This window comes from Anomaloglossus baeobatrachus, chromosome 3, assembly GCF_048569485.1.
Source record: "Anomaloglossus baeobatrachus isolate aAnoBae1 chromosome 3, aAnoBae1.hap1, whole genome shotgun sequence".
In the NCBI taxonomy this organism is placed as follows: Eukaryota; Metazoa; Chordata; class Amphibia; order Anura; family Aromobatidae; genus Anomaloglossus; species Anomaloglossus baeobatrachus.
The window spans coordinates 362,260,310-362,276,598 of record NC_134355.1 but is presented as its reverse complement, the minus strand read 5'-3'; the positions used below and the strand labels follow the sequence as shown (position 1 = coordinate 362,276,598).

General features: G+C 47.4%; 1 protein-coding gene across 1 annotated transcript in view; it reads right to left on the bottom strand.

Moving 5' to 3' along the window:
• The window catches only part of LOC142295294 (gamma-aminobutyric acid receptor subunit rho-1-like), a 321,792-nt gene that overhangs the window by 230,860 nt on the left and 74,643 nt on the right, over positions 1 to 16,289 (bottom strand). The window lies entirely within an intron of this gene.

Here is a 16,289-nt window from a genome sequence, read left to right as displayed (position 1 = left end):
GTACCCGATATCCCTTCACCCCGATGGGTTTCCCACCCCATCCATCACCGGGCCCTGGGACACCAGGCCCCTACCCACGGAGGGGTTAAACATCCTGCTGCTTCAACATCGTCACCGGGCTCCCCAATAGCAGCGGTGGTCTCTAACATTACCACACACCGTGGGTGGCGTCACGAACATTATCCCATTCACCACCCAAAACACATTTTCCCCCTTTTTATTTCCGAGGTAGCCGCGTGACCCCGTCTCGGATCTGGAGACCCCTCGAGCCACTGCGGATCCGGGTCCGAGCAGCCCATCGGCTGTTACGGGGGCGGCACATCCTCACCGTGCAGGTGATTATCAAGCCATGTAGAACTGGTGCCTGATCTAGGGCCCTGTGCCCCATGCGTGCTCTGGTCCCAGCGGTATCTGTCCGTACCTGCTCTGGCGACCTCTCTCCCGTGCCCTCGGGTCACTGTTGCACAGACCCAGCTCAGGTGCGTCCGCAAACCTCACTGTGTGCCACCGACTCTCTGTTTCCTCCCACCTGGCTGGCTAATCCCAGGACTCATTCCTACTTCTAGGTGACCATCCCATTTCATAACCATTTCATAACCCTCTATGCCCGGTGTGGAGTGGAGAACTAGGATTTTGGTTGTGCTTTGGTGCTATCGGCACTGGTACTCCAGGTCCTGCAACCCCAAAAGGATGCAGTTCCTTTTAGTGCCCTGAGTGGTTCAGGGGCACTACATTTGTACCAGAGATAATCTCAAACTCTTGAAATGAGCATCCCCATACTTAAGTTTTTTTTTTCCTTTTTCCTTGTGATTCATCAAGGTACCTAAAGCATTGAACCATGATGTGATTCGAGCTACCATAACTTAAACTAAAACGAGTTGGTTCTTCATGATCCATACTTTCTCTGCATTGCACCAATTTGCATAGGTTCATGCTGTGCCCACTGATGAATGAGATGTCACCAAAATACCCGTCTCTATCCCTCAGACATCTCTCTAGACGAATAGCAAGAGACATAGCATCCTGCAAAAACTGAGGACTGGAATTGTAAGTCATCTTGTCCTTAATCTGATCTGACAGTCCCTGGTAGAACTGACTCCGAAAAGCAGGGTCATTCCCAGAGGTCTCCAAAGCCCATAGTCTAAACGCAGAAGTCCTCCACTCTGCGATCTCCATGAACCAATCAACGAATCTTGGACTCAGCAATGGCAATCCTATCAGGATCATCATAAATGAGACCTAGAGCGAAGAGAAAGGACTCTACAAAGACCAACTCTGGAGACTCCTCAGGCAAGGAAAAAGTCCAAGTCTACGGATCCCCATATAGCAAAGATAAAATAATGCCTATTTGCTGACTCTCACACCTAGAGAATACCAGACGTAATTGAAAGTAAAACTTAATTGAATCAGAAAAAAACAGAGAACTTACTTTGGTAACCATGAAAGCAATTCTGCATCTTTATCGTAGGTTCCAATGGAATACACTGATGAGCTCGATCACTAGTAACAGAAAATCGTGCATGCTGTTGTTGGTGCTTAATTTCAGCTACCTCCAGTGACAAAGCCTGTAGTTATGCAGCCAAAGAGCAAACTGGATCAACTAGGCAGCCCCCAGAATGCACCAAATGAGCTAGCTATAATGTTACAACTGAACCCTAAGAGTATGTTCACACGCATCATCTTTATTTTACCACAATGAGGCAGCGTTTTTGTCCCAAAAAACGCACCAAAAACGCACCGCGACAAAAACACATCAAAAACGCAAAACGTTTTTGACGTGTTTTTACTGCGTTTTGCCCAATGCATTTTTAAAGTCAAATTTATTGACTGGAAGGGCTCAAACGCTGGAAAAATGCAAAAAGAATTGACATGCTGCATCTTGGGTGCATCTTCAAAAATGTAGCCAAGATGCAGCCAACAAAAGATGCCCAGTGTGGACAGCAAAATCAAAATCTCATAGACTTTGCTGGGAGAAGGAAATGCATGCATTTTGGTGAATCTTTGTGACCTCAAAAGCCCACCAAAAACAAAGCAAAAGATGCCCTGTGGGAACTTAGCCTAACACGCTCACGGGGATGGATAAACCAGATATATAACCAGAAATCGACAGGTCTCATAATAGGCTAGTGCTTGCCTTAGACCTGACTCTGTTTCGTCCCTACCTGACAGCGGAGGTTGGCTCCCTAAGATCATGTAATGGCGTCTCCACTGATCGATGGCTGACCCTGAGTGTCCTTAACTGCACCCTAATCTAAAAACAAAGTGTAAAACAAAAACAACAATAAAGATTAATTAAGTGCACACAGGCAGAGGGTGAGACAGAATACTAGTACAGTGGAATCTTGGTTTAAGGTTAACTTGGTTTGAGAGCGTTTTGCAAGACAAGCAAAGCTTTTTAAAAATTTGTAACTTGGTTTAAGAGCAATGATTTGCAATAAGAGCAAATTCCCACCGTGTACACTTCCAGTTCCATCCTTTCACCGCGCTCTGACCCGCTCTGGAGGTAAATTTCTGTCCATATGTACTGTTTACAGTATACAGTATACCATTGCACAGTACACTATATACCATGTCTATCAATTTGCATTTGTGGACAGTATTGTACTCTCTTTCAGCTAACCAGTACAGCACATTGCTCTTGTACTGTACCTCTCGCACACCAACAATTCTAATGCGCAGTTTAATTTGTTTTACATATTTTTACTGTACTGTACAGTGTTTTGTATTAGTGTACTGTAATAATTTTATAGGAATACAGTACATTATTGTCTATAACCGTAATAAGTTTGTATAAATACTGTAAATATTTTTGGGTTGTGGAACAAATTGTCTGTGTTTCAATTGTATCCTATGGGAAAATTCGCTTTGATATAAGAGTAACTTGGTTTAAGAGCACACTCCTGGAACGAATTATGCTCGTAATCCAAGGTTCCACTGTAATGTGCAAACACAGTTGTAGAAAAATGATGGAATTCAAGAAACCAAAAAGAATAACAGAATATGTCGTAATCCTCCCAAACCTAAATGGAACAAAATAGGAGATAACTGTGAGATGATTCCCACAAACTGCAGGGACTAACAATAGCAATGTCTCAGTAAGTAAACCTTAACCGGGGAGCTGTGACTCCAAACAACCATCCATCAAGACATTTAGCCAGCACTGAGGCATATGAGTAGTGACTATAAATAGGCCTTCCCAAAATGTGATACGGGCAAACCAAACAAGAATTTTTTTAGCAGTTGGACCAACACAAAACAGGCTGTGGTCCAACAAAGAGGGAAACCGACCAACTCCCAGAGATCACCGGTTCAAACCCTGGAGTAGAGCCATGACAGTTATTCATAAAAAGGTGATATTCAGATTAGCAACCATAGAAGATGTTAAACTCCCCCCCCCCGATTCATATTTTCCTGGCCCCTCCCATTTCAAAAATCCATGTACTTCATCATATGCGTGGTTCTTACATGATGGCTGTAAGTTCAATTCTCAACTAGCAGTTCACATGAGCCATCTGGGAACAAGTATAGGAAAAAACTTTGTTTCAGACTGTTACACTTTTTGTTCTGCTTTATATTAGCCCAGACTAAGCAAAGCATCCCCTCCTCTATATGATCAACATCTTTGAATTTTAGATAAATATATACAGTCAATGACCATCCAATGTCCTAAATAATGCCAGTATAGTTAAAATCCATCATAATTTGGATCCCATGAATGAGTTCTACTTTTTAAATTTTTCACAGTTTATTAGCTCTTTGTTACATTGTCATCTATATTCTTATTGTTATAAGAAGACTTCTATATTCCATAGACTACAGTTTATCTCATAGTTTGAGAAACTGTTTTCCTAGAGCCCCAAACTATGGACTGAATACACACATCTGACCTTTTTTGTTTTCATGGGAGATAAACTTCTGCTAGAGGTGTCTGCCAGCATGTTTGTTCTCTTTCTCTCCCCGCAACCCTGTCCCCCATGGAAAACACATGAGCACTCAGCTAAACTAAAATATACATATATACAGTATATTATTCTGCATACATTACATTATGCATACAATTTAAGAAGGTAGTTCTAGGGTCCTTTCATGGACCCATGCAATTTCTGTCCAGTTACAGTAGAGGGTCACGTCCATTATAAACAGCAGCATGGGAGTGCGCACTACATTAACCCCTTAAGGACGAAGCCAGTTTTGTACTTAATGACCAGGCCATTTTTTGCAATTCTGACCAGTGTCACTTTATGAGGTCATAACTCTGGAACGCTTCAACGGATCCCGGTGATTCTGACATTGTTTTTTCGTGACATATTGTACTTCATGATAGTTATAAATTTAGAACGATATTTTTTGCTTTTATTTGTGAAAAAATCAGAAATTTGATGAAAATTTTGAAAATTTTGCAATTTTCAAACTTTTAATTTTTATGCCCTTAACCCAGAGAGTTATGTCACACAAAACAGTTAATAAATAACATTTCCCACATGTCTACTTTACATTAGCGCAATTTCTGAAACAAAATGTTTTGGGGTTAGGAAGTTAGAAGGGGTCAAAGTTCATCAGCAATTTCCCATTTTTTCAACAAAATTCACAAAACCATTTTTTTAGGGACCACATCACATTTGAAGTGACTTTGAGAGGCCTAAGTGACAGAAAATACCTAAAAGTGACACCATTCTCAAAACAGCACGCCTCAAAGTACTCAAAACCACATCCAAGAAGTTTATTAACCCTTCAGGTGCTTCACAGGAACTAAAGCAAAGTGGAATGAAAAAAAGCAAAAAATAAAATTTTACCTAAAATGTTGCTCTACCCCAAATTTATTCACTTTTAGAAGAAATAACACAACAAAATGAACCCCAAAACTTGTTACCCACATTCTTATGAACGCGCCAATACCCCACATGTGGTCAGAAACCTTTGTTTGGACAAATGGGAGGGCTCGGAACAGAAGGAGCAATATTTGAATTTTGGAAAGCAAATTTCACAAAAATGTTGATTTAGCGACACATTTTTCACTTTTTCAAGAGGCAACAACAAAACGTGTACCCCACAGGTTGTTATCTAATTTCTTGTGAGCGCAGGGATACCACACATGTGGCCAAAAACCTTTGTTTGGATAAATGGGAGGGCTTGGAATGGAAGGAGCACCATTTGAATTTTGGAAAAGTTGAAGTAAATTGCGCGCACCATGTCACATTAGCAGGGCCCCTTGGGCACCTATACATCAGAAACCCCCCACAAGTGACCTCATTTTGGAAACTGGACCCCTCAAGGATTTTATTCAGGAGTATAGTAAACATTTTGAATCCACAGGTACTTCACAAAACTGTTGCTGTAGCAAAAAATTTCTCACTGTTAAGGGGGCTTTACACGCTGCGACATCGCTAATGCGGAGTCGTTAGGGTCACGGAATTGGTGACGCACATCCGGCCGCATTAGCGATGTTGCTGCGTGTGACACCGATGAGCGATTTTGCATCGTTGCAAAAACGTGCAAAATCGCTCATCGGTGACATGGGGGTCCATTCTCGATTATCGTTACTGCAGCAGTAACGATGTAGTTCGTCGCTCCTGCGGCAGCACACATCGCTATGTGTGACGCCGCAGGAACGAGGAAGCTCCCCTTACCTGCCTCCCGGCCGCTATGAGGAAGGAAGGAGGTGGGCGGGATGTTCCGGCCACTCATCTCCGCCCCTCCGCTTCTATTGGGCGGCCGCTCAGTGACATCACTGTGACGCCACACGGACCGCCCCCTTAGAAAGGAGGCGGTTTGCCGGTCACAGCGACGTCGCCGGGCAGGTAAGTATGTGTGACGCATCTGCGCGATGTTGTGCGGCACGGGCAGCGATTGCCCGTGCCGCACAACAGATGGGGGCGGGTACCCACGCTAGCGATATCGGGACCGATATCGCAGCGTGTAAAGTAGCCTTTAGGCTATGTGGCCATGATCCAGCGACACTGCGTCTAGTACACAGTGTCAGCCTCCTGCAGAAATGTGAGTGTTGTCCACGGGAGAACGCAGCTGCCCATGCCCACGATTTGGATTCATGCTGCTGTGGACTTTAGTTCTATTCTACCTGCAAAGAACACTCATCTCCGCAGCATAAATTGACATCCTGAGGCTCGGGAAGCTGCGCCACAGGTCGATTTATGCTGCGGAGAAAAGAAACACAGTGGGCACGGGATTTCTAAAAATCCTGCCACTGTGCTTCTACTGCACAACGCAGCGTTATGGACGCAGGGAAAACACTCTGCGCCCAAAACGTTGCAAACCCTGATTGTGGGCACACAGCGTAAAATGCTACAATGGATGAATGGATAGATGTCAAACATATATAACGTCCCACCCCCCTGCATATTCTAAGCTGGCGCCCTTTAGTGCCTTTCATGTGACACTAAAGGATGCCTAGCCTTGTATTTAGCCCAAAAAAAAAAAAAAGAATTAAAATAAATGACGTGGGGTCCCCCCTATTTTTGATAGCCAGCTAGGGTAAAGCAGACAGCTGTAGCCTGCAAACCACAGCTGACAGCTTCATCTTGTCTGGTGATCAATTTGGAGGGCTCCCCAAGCTGTTTTTTTTTTTTAATTATTTATAAATAAATAATTAAAAAAAAAAAACAAACATGGGGTCCCCCCAAATTAGATCACCAGCCAAGGTGAAGCTGACAGCTGGGGTCTGGTATTCTCAGGATGGGAAGAGCCACGGTTATTGGACTCTTCCCAGCCTAAAAATAGCAGGCCGCAGCCGCCCCAGAAGTGGCGCATCCATTAGATGCGCCAATTCTAGCGCTTCGCCCCAGCTCATCCCGCGCCCTGGTGCGTTGGCTAACGGGGTAATGAATGGGGTTGATACCAGGTGTGTAATGTCACCTGGCATCAAGCCCAGCAATTAGTTATGTCACGGCGTCTATCAGATACCCGACATAACTAATTGACAGTAATAAAAAAAAAATTGACAACAAAAAAAAATTTATTTGAAAAAACACTCCCCAAAACATTCCCTGATTGACCAATTTATTGAAAAGAAAAAAAAAAAAATCCACAATAATCCATTTGGATGTCCCACGTCGCCTCTGGACCTTCTAGAATATGGGGGACACGTTCAGGGAACGTATCCCCCATTTTCTAGGAGGGCAGACCCTCCATTTGAGGAGAGTGGGTGCAAAGAATCTGCACCCACCCTCCCTGGGTCACAGCTGCAGAGTGCGAGCAGCCAGCGTCCTGAACACAGGAAGCTGACAGCTGCGCTCTGCACATGTGACCGGAGTCTGCAGAGAAGGAGCCGGAGGAGGGGGCCGCGGGGGATCAGCGCTCCGACAGGTATGTAGGACACCGGGGGACACCGGGGAACACCAGGGGGGGGTAGGGGGGATCCCGGCAGGGCCTGGGGAGCAGGTTTCTGTCGTATGTGTTATGGCACATACGACAGAAACCATAGGAACAGTGGAAATGCGGCCGGCGCGCTGCTGTGATCGCCGGTGCGCGCGGCCATCTTGGATTTTCGGGAGGGGGTTGGGGGTCGGGGGGGGCACTTTGGGGACACCGGGGGACCGGAGGGAACCGGGAAAAAGATTTATCTCCCATCTGGCATGTTTGATCATGCCAGATGGGAGATAAATCATTTTTTACCGGCGCGGTCATTTACTATAACTAGATGATCGGTATACGGTGTATACCGGTCATCAGGTGAGCGGGGACCGGAAAAACCGGCCCGAATCATGATCTCCAGGGTCTCAGCTACCCCCGGCAGCTGAGACCCCGGAAATTTTCTGACTCTGGGGGGCGCTAGACCCTTTTTTCCGACCGCCGTTAAAAAGCGGCGGATCGGAAAAAGTACCCTTATTTACCGCCGTTAAAAGGCGTATCGGCGGTCGTAAAGGGGTTAAGGAACCCTCATCACTATACATACTTCACATATTTTAAGGAGATCAGCAACAGAAGCGACCGCGTGAACAAGGCTGTTTAAGCTGAAACGTAGAATTGGTTGTACTAAGTTCTATCATTTCTCCTATGTTAATAAATACCCTTCCACTTGCAAAGAAAATAAGGGTGCAGTGTATCTTTAAAGGGAACCTGTCAGCAGAAATTTCGCCCAAAGCCTAAAAGATTCCCCCTCTGCAGCTCCTGGGCTGCATTCTAGAAAGGTCCCTGTTATTATTGTGCCCCATGTGAGACCAAAATAAAGACTTTATAAAGTGGTACCTTTTTTGTATTCAGATACTGTAAATGTGACACGGGGGCGGGCTCTCTGCCATCCGTTATTCTGCCTCCTGGTCCTGTATGCTGCCCCCATCGCTCCTTTCCATCGCTGATGCACCGCCCACTGCTCCTGCCATCCCCGCGCATGCCCAGTGCCAGTCTCACGGGACTGAGCAGTGTGACCGCTGGTGACGTGTGCGCAGGCAAGTGATTATGGTCGGGGCTGTGATTGTTATCAGCAAGTACCCGCCCATAATCGCGTGAGCGCGCAAACCTCACCAGCGGTCACACTGTGCTCAGGGTAGTGCTAGACTGTATTGGCTGCTTCCAGGGATGACGTCCCTTTTGTCACGTGATAGTATTTTGAACATGCCCCTATCACGTGACAAAAGGGATGTCATCCCTGGAAGCAGCCCATACAGTCTAGCACTACCCTGAGCACAGTGTGACCGCTGGTGAGGTTTGCGCGCTCACGAGATTATGGGCGGGTACTTGCTGATAACAATCACAGCCCCGACCATAATAACTTGCCTGCGCACACGTCACCAGCAGTCACAGTGCTCAGTCCCGTGAGACTGGCACTGGGCATGCGCGGGGATGGCTGGAGCAGTGGGCGGTGCATCAGCTATGGAAAGGAGCGATGGGGGCGGCATACAGGACCAGGGGGCAGAATAACGGACGGCAGAGAGCCCGCCCCCGTGTCACATTTACAGTATCTGAATACAAAAAGGTACCACTTTATAAAGTCTTTATTTTGGTCTCACATGGGGCACAATAATAACAGGGACCTTTCTAGAATGCAGCCCAGGAGCTGCAGAGAGGGAATCTTTTAGGTTTTGGGCGAAATTTCTGCTGACAGGTTCCCTTTAATGACTGTTTACGGGGAATTCTACCCATACACTTGCACCTGAAGAAATTAATATAGTGTGCACACCTCTCCTTGATTTACAGTTACAGTATAGGCAGAGATTGCATAAAACGGAATTCTCTGATGCTTCCCAAAAGGCACCCCCCTTTGTTTTCTCTCTGTGATGTGGTCAGCATTAACCACTGCATAGAAGGGATTAAATGAAGGAGATCAGAGGTTTCTCTCCGCCATCAGAGCAGAATGGCTATAATTGTAGTTGCACTCCTGCTGCCCTCTCTAAGCTTCTGCGCCCACGCAATGCCAGAGGCGTAAGGTACTGTGTAGGAACACACTTCGGCTACTGCTATACTAACAGGTTAAAGGCCCAAAATTTCCATTAGTTGCAAACACATGATAAGATGTTTTTTAAAGAGGCTATTGAAGTAGGAAAAACAGTAATGAAATAAACAGATCAAAACCAGCACACATAAACATAACACTAGAACACATAAAGAAGGTCGAAAGATCCCATAATCAATAAAAATTGTATATTCTTTACTTATTCAACTGCCATAAAAAACTTAAAAAATATATACGGTACTGTATGTGCACTTTGAGCCATTCTTAAGTATGGCACATCTTGCTAGTGTGACATCAGAAGATCGACCCGCATGGTAGCTGTTTGCTTAAATGAGTTTTTGACGTATGGATTCTCTGCAAAAATCAAAGTTAAGTTTATAACACTCACATCTCTCATTGATCAATGCCATTAACAACTCTGACACCAGTGATCAGCATTTGTATGTATCCATGGGTATCTAGCACTGGATATATACTTCTTTGATTGTTCTGAATTTTCAGATGCTGTTCACAATATCGATTGGTTGAGGCAGAAGTAAAATACGGAACCCCTGACCTTCCTCAGATATATTACAAATCAAATAAAACATATACAGGGTGGTCCAAAAGTAGGTGGACAGTATGTGTAATAGGGTTATGAAGAGGGAGATTTATCAAACAAGGTATAAAGGGAAATTGACTCAGTTGCCCTTAGCAACCAATCAGATTCCACTCATTCTTCAAAGACTCTTTGGAAAATGAAAGGTGGAATCTGATTGGTTGCTAAGGGCAACTGAGTCAATTTCCCTTTATACCTTGTTTGATAAATCTCCCCCTTCATAAACCTATTACACATATTGTCCACCTACTTTTGGACCACATAATAAAAGTAATATTACAAAAGAAATAATACCTGAATCTATGATGAATCAATAGGAACCATAAGCTAATGCCTGTGTTAGGCAGAAAGATCATACATAAATTGTATGGGAGAAATATGTCAAGTAGTAAGTTCTTAGGTAAACAGATAATGGATTGATGATGGAGAACACTAAATAAACTGAGACTACAATGTATTAAAAGTTCGTGAAATGATATAGCACAATTCAATCAAACTTTGAGTGAAAAACTGATCTTACCGGATTGCAGTAAGGGTGAAACGATAAAAGAATTGTTGTGGAAAATCAATGTGGGCCCTGAAGAAAATGCTCTGTGGTAGCAGAGTCCCGAGGGACAAATATACTGCTGTGAGCAGGAAGATTCCCCCAAAAGAGTGATCCCTCAACTCATCCAAGATATATACAGTACAGTGGGGAAAAAAGTATTTAGTAAGCCACTAATAGTGCAAGTTCTCCCACTTAAAAAGATGATAGAGGCCTATAACTGATATCATAGGTAGACCACAACTATGAGAGACAAAATGAGAAAGCAAATTCAGAAAATCACTGTGATGGGGGGGATATGGTGTACTGTGTATCATGTTGTGTAGGTTCGTATTTTAGGCTTGGTTCACTGTCCATTTTCTGTATTGCTTGTGTGTATATTTTATTGTCTGTAGGTAATCACCCCCTGTAGTGTTTCTGTCCCTACGTCTGGAGGAGGGGGGCCTGGGATCCACCTAAACTCTCTGCTTACCTGAAGAATAAGTCAGTCTGTTTGAGAACTTCAAGAGAAGCAGGACGAGTCATCTTCTGGGTCAGTAACTGTGGCTCCCCAAAGAGACATGGACATTTATCGCTTACTGGACTATATTCGTTTTTTTATTACTATCTTTACCCTCTGTGGATTATTTTATGGACCGTTGGATTTGCTTGGAATAAATATTCTTGGATTGCTCACTCATCTCTTGCTCTGTTGATTGTGTGGTATGGGAGAAGAACCCCATCACAACTGGTGGCAGAAGTGGGATCAACAGAGCGCAATTCAATGGAGATCCACCTACAGAGTGAGTACAGAAACTGGACTGCATCCAGTCTACAGGAGAGAGCCAGAGATATGGGCCTGAGCTACCAGGGACTGGATAAAGATGCTAAATTTGTCCTACTGGTGCGTGCGAGCTAGTCCACCTCCCAGATGTCTGACGGTCAAGAACTGGAGACGAGGATCCCTGCCCCAAAAAGCTAGTTTGTGGTGTGGTTCGAAAAAGAGATGGTGGTTCTAGGCGCAGGTGTATCTCAGGAGTATAAGGAGGAGGCTGCTTGATGAGCACAGCGGAGACAAGAAGCATTAGAGTCCGACAGAGGGAGTAATGTGAGTTGGAGTGTAAACCTAGCGATCCGGGAGCCTGTACGGATCACCCGGGCGGACTTCTAGCCATTTGATGAGGCTTCCGGAGATGTGGAAGGCTTTTTCAAGGACTTTGAACAGCAGTGTGCCGTGATGGAGGTGTCCCACTCTGGCTGGATGCGTTTGTTAGTGGGACTCCTGAATGGAAGCCTGGCAGAGGCTTATCGCACTATTGACTCACAGCAGAACTGGGATTACAACATTGTAAAGCGGACTATCCTGGAATACCATGCTATCACCCTAGCAAAAGTTGGAAATTTATCCTGAGTGGTGGCTGATACACTCCACAGTGCCGGAATTTCCTTTCCTTCCTATGCTAACAGCCTAGACTCACATAGGGCACAGTTCCCCATGCACCACGGGGGGGATTGTTTAGGATGTATGCTGTGAGGTAGCACGGTCGGCTGCGCAGCAGAAGACACGGGATCCAGGCATTAAGGTTCACAGCACATGGTTTTAATCCAAACAAAAGTCCACAACAATATACATGTGTCTCTCCAGCAGAGAACTCAGGGAGTTCTGTTCACTCCCTCACACCCGGCACACCTGCCCTCGTTCCTGTTTCCATTTAACCCTTCCTTCAGCCTGTAGGGAAACAGCATTAACCCTGGAGTGGATTTACTTTCTATCATGGAGTGAGCACAACCGGGGCGAGACATACCGGCCGTCATAGATAACCCCGGTCACAGTCTCACATACCCCCCCCCTCAGTTCAAGCGTGCGGGTTTGAACTCCCGCCATCAAACACGGGCCGCGGGACAAGGCATCGGCGTTGCCCTGCAACCTACCGGCCCGGTGTTCAACCGTAAACCGGAAGTTCTGCAGAGAAAGGAACCACCGGGTAACCCGGGCATTCCGTTCCTTGGCGGACCTCATCCAGACCAGTGGAGAGTGATCCGTCACCAAGCGAAACTGCCGTCCCAGCAGGTAATAGCGTAGGGACTCCAAGGCCCACTTGATCGCCAGGCACTCCTTCTCCACTACGCTATAATTCCGCTCGGGAGGGGTGAGCTTCCTACTTAAGAAGGTGACGGGGTGTTCCTCCCCCTGAACCACCTGAGACAGCACTGCCCCCAGGCCGACCTCTGAGGCGTCAGTCTGTACTATGAACTCCTTCCGGAAATCAGGGTGTACAAGAACGGGCTGTCCGCACAGGACCTCCTTCAGGGCCCGGAAGGAGTCCTCGGCCTGCGGAGTCCAGCGCACCATGACGGACTTCTTGCCTTTGAGAAGGTCCGTCAAGGGGGCTGATAGTCCCGCAAAATCCTTTACAAACCTCCTGTAGTACCCCACGATACCTAGGAAGGCCCTAACCTGCTTCGTGGTCAGGGGTCTAGGCCACTTCTGGATCGCCTCAACCTTGTTAATTTGGGGCTTAATCACTCCTTGGCCTATCACGTAGCCCAAGTAGCGGGCTTCCGTGAGTCCCAACGCACATTTCTTGGGATTGGCTGTCAATCCGGCTGTTCGAAGCGCGTCCACCACCGCTTGTACCTGTTCCAAGTGGGTCTGCCAATCGGAGCTGTAAATAATTATGTCATCAAGGTACGCTGATGCATACGCCTGTTGGGGTTCCAGCACTAAGTCCATCAACCTCTGGAACGTGGCCGGAGCGCCATGTAACCCAAAAGGCAAGACAACATAGTGGAAGAGACCCTCCGGCGTAACAAAAGCGGTTTTCTCCTTGGCGGACTCCGTCAGTGGCACCTGCCAGTACCCCTTGGTCAGGTCGAGCGTGGTAAAATATCGCGCCTGTCCCAGCCTATCAATCAGCTCATCCACCCGGGGCATGGGGTAGAGATCGAACTTGGATATTTCGTTCAATCTCATAAAGTCATTGCAGAACCTTAAGGAGCCATCGGGTTTTGGTATTAGGACAATCGGACTAGCCCATTCACTCCGGGATTTTTCGATGACCCCCAGGCGTAACATTGTCTTTACTTCCTCCGATATGGCTTGTCGTCGAGCCTCCGGTACCCGGTATGACTTCAGGCGTACCTTCAGGTGGGGCTCGGTGACAATATCATGTCGTATCAGACTGGTCCTACCAGGCAGCTCGGAGAAGACATCGGGGTTCTGCTGAACCAACCGTCTGGCCTATCGCCTCTGAGTCTTGGTGAGGGCTTCTCTAATCCTTACTTCCGGTTCGTCCTCTCCGGAGGTCGCTGGAGCCGGATGTGAACGACCCGAAGAGGAGGGAGATGGGGAAAAAACAGCCATCAGGTTTTCCCGTTCCTGCCAAGGTTTTAATAGGTTGACATGGTATATTTGTTCAGGTTTCCGCATACCGGGCTGCAATACTTTATAGTTGACCACCCCGACTCTTTCCTTTATCTCGTAGGGGCCTTGCCACTGAGCCAGGAATTTACTCTCCGCCGTGGGGATTAAAACCAACACCCGATCCCCGGGTTTAAAGGTCCGCACGGTGGCTTGTCTATTGTAGCGACCGCTTTGCGCGGCCTGAGCCTCCTGTAAATGCTCCTTCACAATTGGCATGACCGCGCTTATGCGGTTCTGCATACCCAAAATGTGTTCAATCACACTTTTATGGGGGGTGGGCTCTTGCTCCCATGTTTCCTTTGCCAGGTCCAACAATCCCCGGGGATGTCGCCCGTATAACAATTCAAAAGGCGAAAACCCCGTGGATGCCTGTGGCACCTGACGGATGGCAAACATCAAATAGGGAAGCATCATATCCCAGTCTTTCCCGTCTTTTGAAATCACCCTTTTGAGCATGGTTTTCAGGGTTTTATTGAAACGCTCGACTAAACCGTCCGTTTGAGGATGATACACAGACGTACGCAACTGCTTGATCTGGAGTAGCCGGCATAGCTCTTTGGTCACTTTAGACATGAATGGGGTCCCCTGATCCGTAAGGATCTCCTTGGGCAACCCCACCCGGCAGAACACAGCAAACAACTCCCGAGCTATAAGCTTTGCTGCAGTATGTCTGAGAGGTATCGCCTCGGGATACCGGGTGGCATAGTCAACGATCACTAGGATGTGTTGGTGCCCTCGAGCGGACTTTACGAGGGGCCCCACCAGATCCATCCCTATCCGTTCAAAAGGGACTTCTATAATGGGTAACGGTACCAACGGACTGCGAAAATGGGTCAGGGGTGCGGTAAGCTGACACTCCGGGCAGGTTTCGCAGAACCGTTTTACCTCCCCAAAGACCCCGGGCCAATAGAACCTTTGCAATATTCGCTCCTGCGTTTTCTTGACCCCTAGGTGGCCACTCATCAGGTGTTTATGAGCCAAGTCGAGGACCCACCGGCGATACGGCTGGGACACCACCAACTGTTCTACCTCCACGCCCCGTATTTCATCTACCCGGTAGAGTAAATCTTGCTTAAGAGTGAAATGGGGGTACCTTACCTGGGCACCGGGCAGCTGTGCCACCCCGTCAACTACTGTCACCCGACTCCGGGCATGTATTAACGTAGGGTCCTGGAGTTGGGCTGTCCCAAACGTATCCGGGGACGCCTCCAACTCCGGGATAGGCTCGACCATCTCAGCCTCTCCTGCCAATACCTCTACGCGTGACCTATCGGGTTCACACTCTGTCCCTATCATGGTGACCCCTACGGCAGGCGTCTCCGGATTCAGGATTGTAGGGCTCAGGTCCCGGACTGATCAATATCTGAGGGGACTTAGGGGGTCCCCTCCATAAAGTCCAAAAGTAGGGCAGATCCCTTCCTAGGATCACGTCATAAGGAAGAGTGTTAAGAAGTCCCACCTCATGTTGCACCTGACCGCAAGGTGCTGTGATGGTGACAATCCCCGTGGGATAGTCTCGGCGGTCCCCATGTATGCAAACCACCCCCACGGTACGTCCTGTGGCCTTTACTTTAGCCCTTAGGGTTGATCGCACAAGGGTCACTAAGCTTCCGGAATCCAACAATCCTGTAACCGGACATCCATTCACCTGTATTTGGCACAAGTGGGGCTCCGTCTCTGGGGAGACCAGGTCAGCGGTACACACCACCTGAGCATACATTGAACCCCGCCGGGTAACCCCACAATCCATGGGCTCCGTGGTGAGTGGACACTGGGCTTCCATATGTCCCACCCGCTGGCACCGCCAACATCTAATGGGGACGGAAACCCCCTTGACGGGTTGTCGTTTAGGGTACAGAACCTTCCGGACCTCAGGAATGGCGGGCGCGGCCTCAGACGGGACGGTAGGGGACTCCTGCACCGTTGTCAGCGGTGGGTCCTTGGCCCTAGGCTTGGAGGGGCCGGACCGCCGGGCGGTACGCAAAGTCTCAGTGTCCCGTATCAAGTCCTGCGTAGCCACATGCCGCTCTACCAGGGACACTAATTGGTCCAGGGTACTCGGGTCTCCCTGTCCTACCCACCGTTGAACGGTGACGGGTAAAGTGCGCACAAAACGATCCACTACTACCCTTTCCACCATTTGCGCCGGGCTCAGAGTGTCAGGCTGCAACCACTTTTTTACAAGATGCAACAAGTCATAGGCCTGGGAGCGTACGGGTTTGGCTTCCTCATAGAACCACTGATTTACCCGCTGAGCCCGTACATAGGTATTCACCCCCAACCGAGCCAGTATTTCGGCTTTCAGGGTCACATAGTCAATGGCGTCCTCGGTACAGAG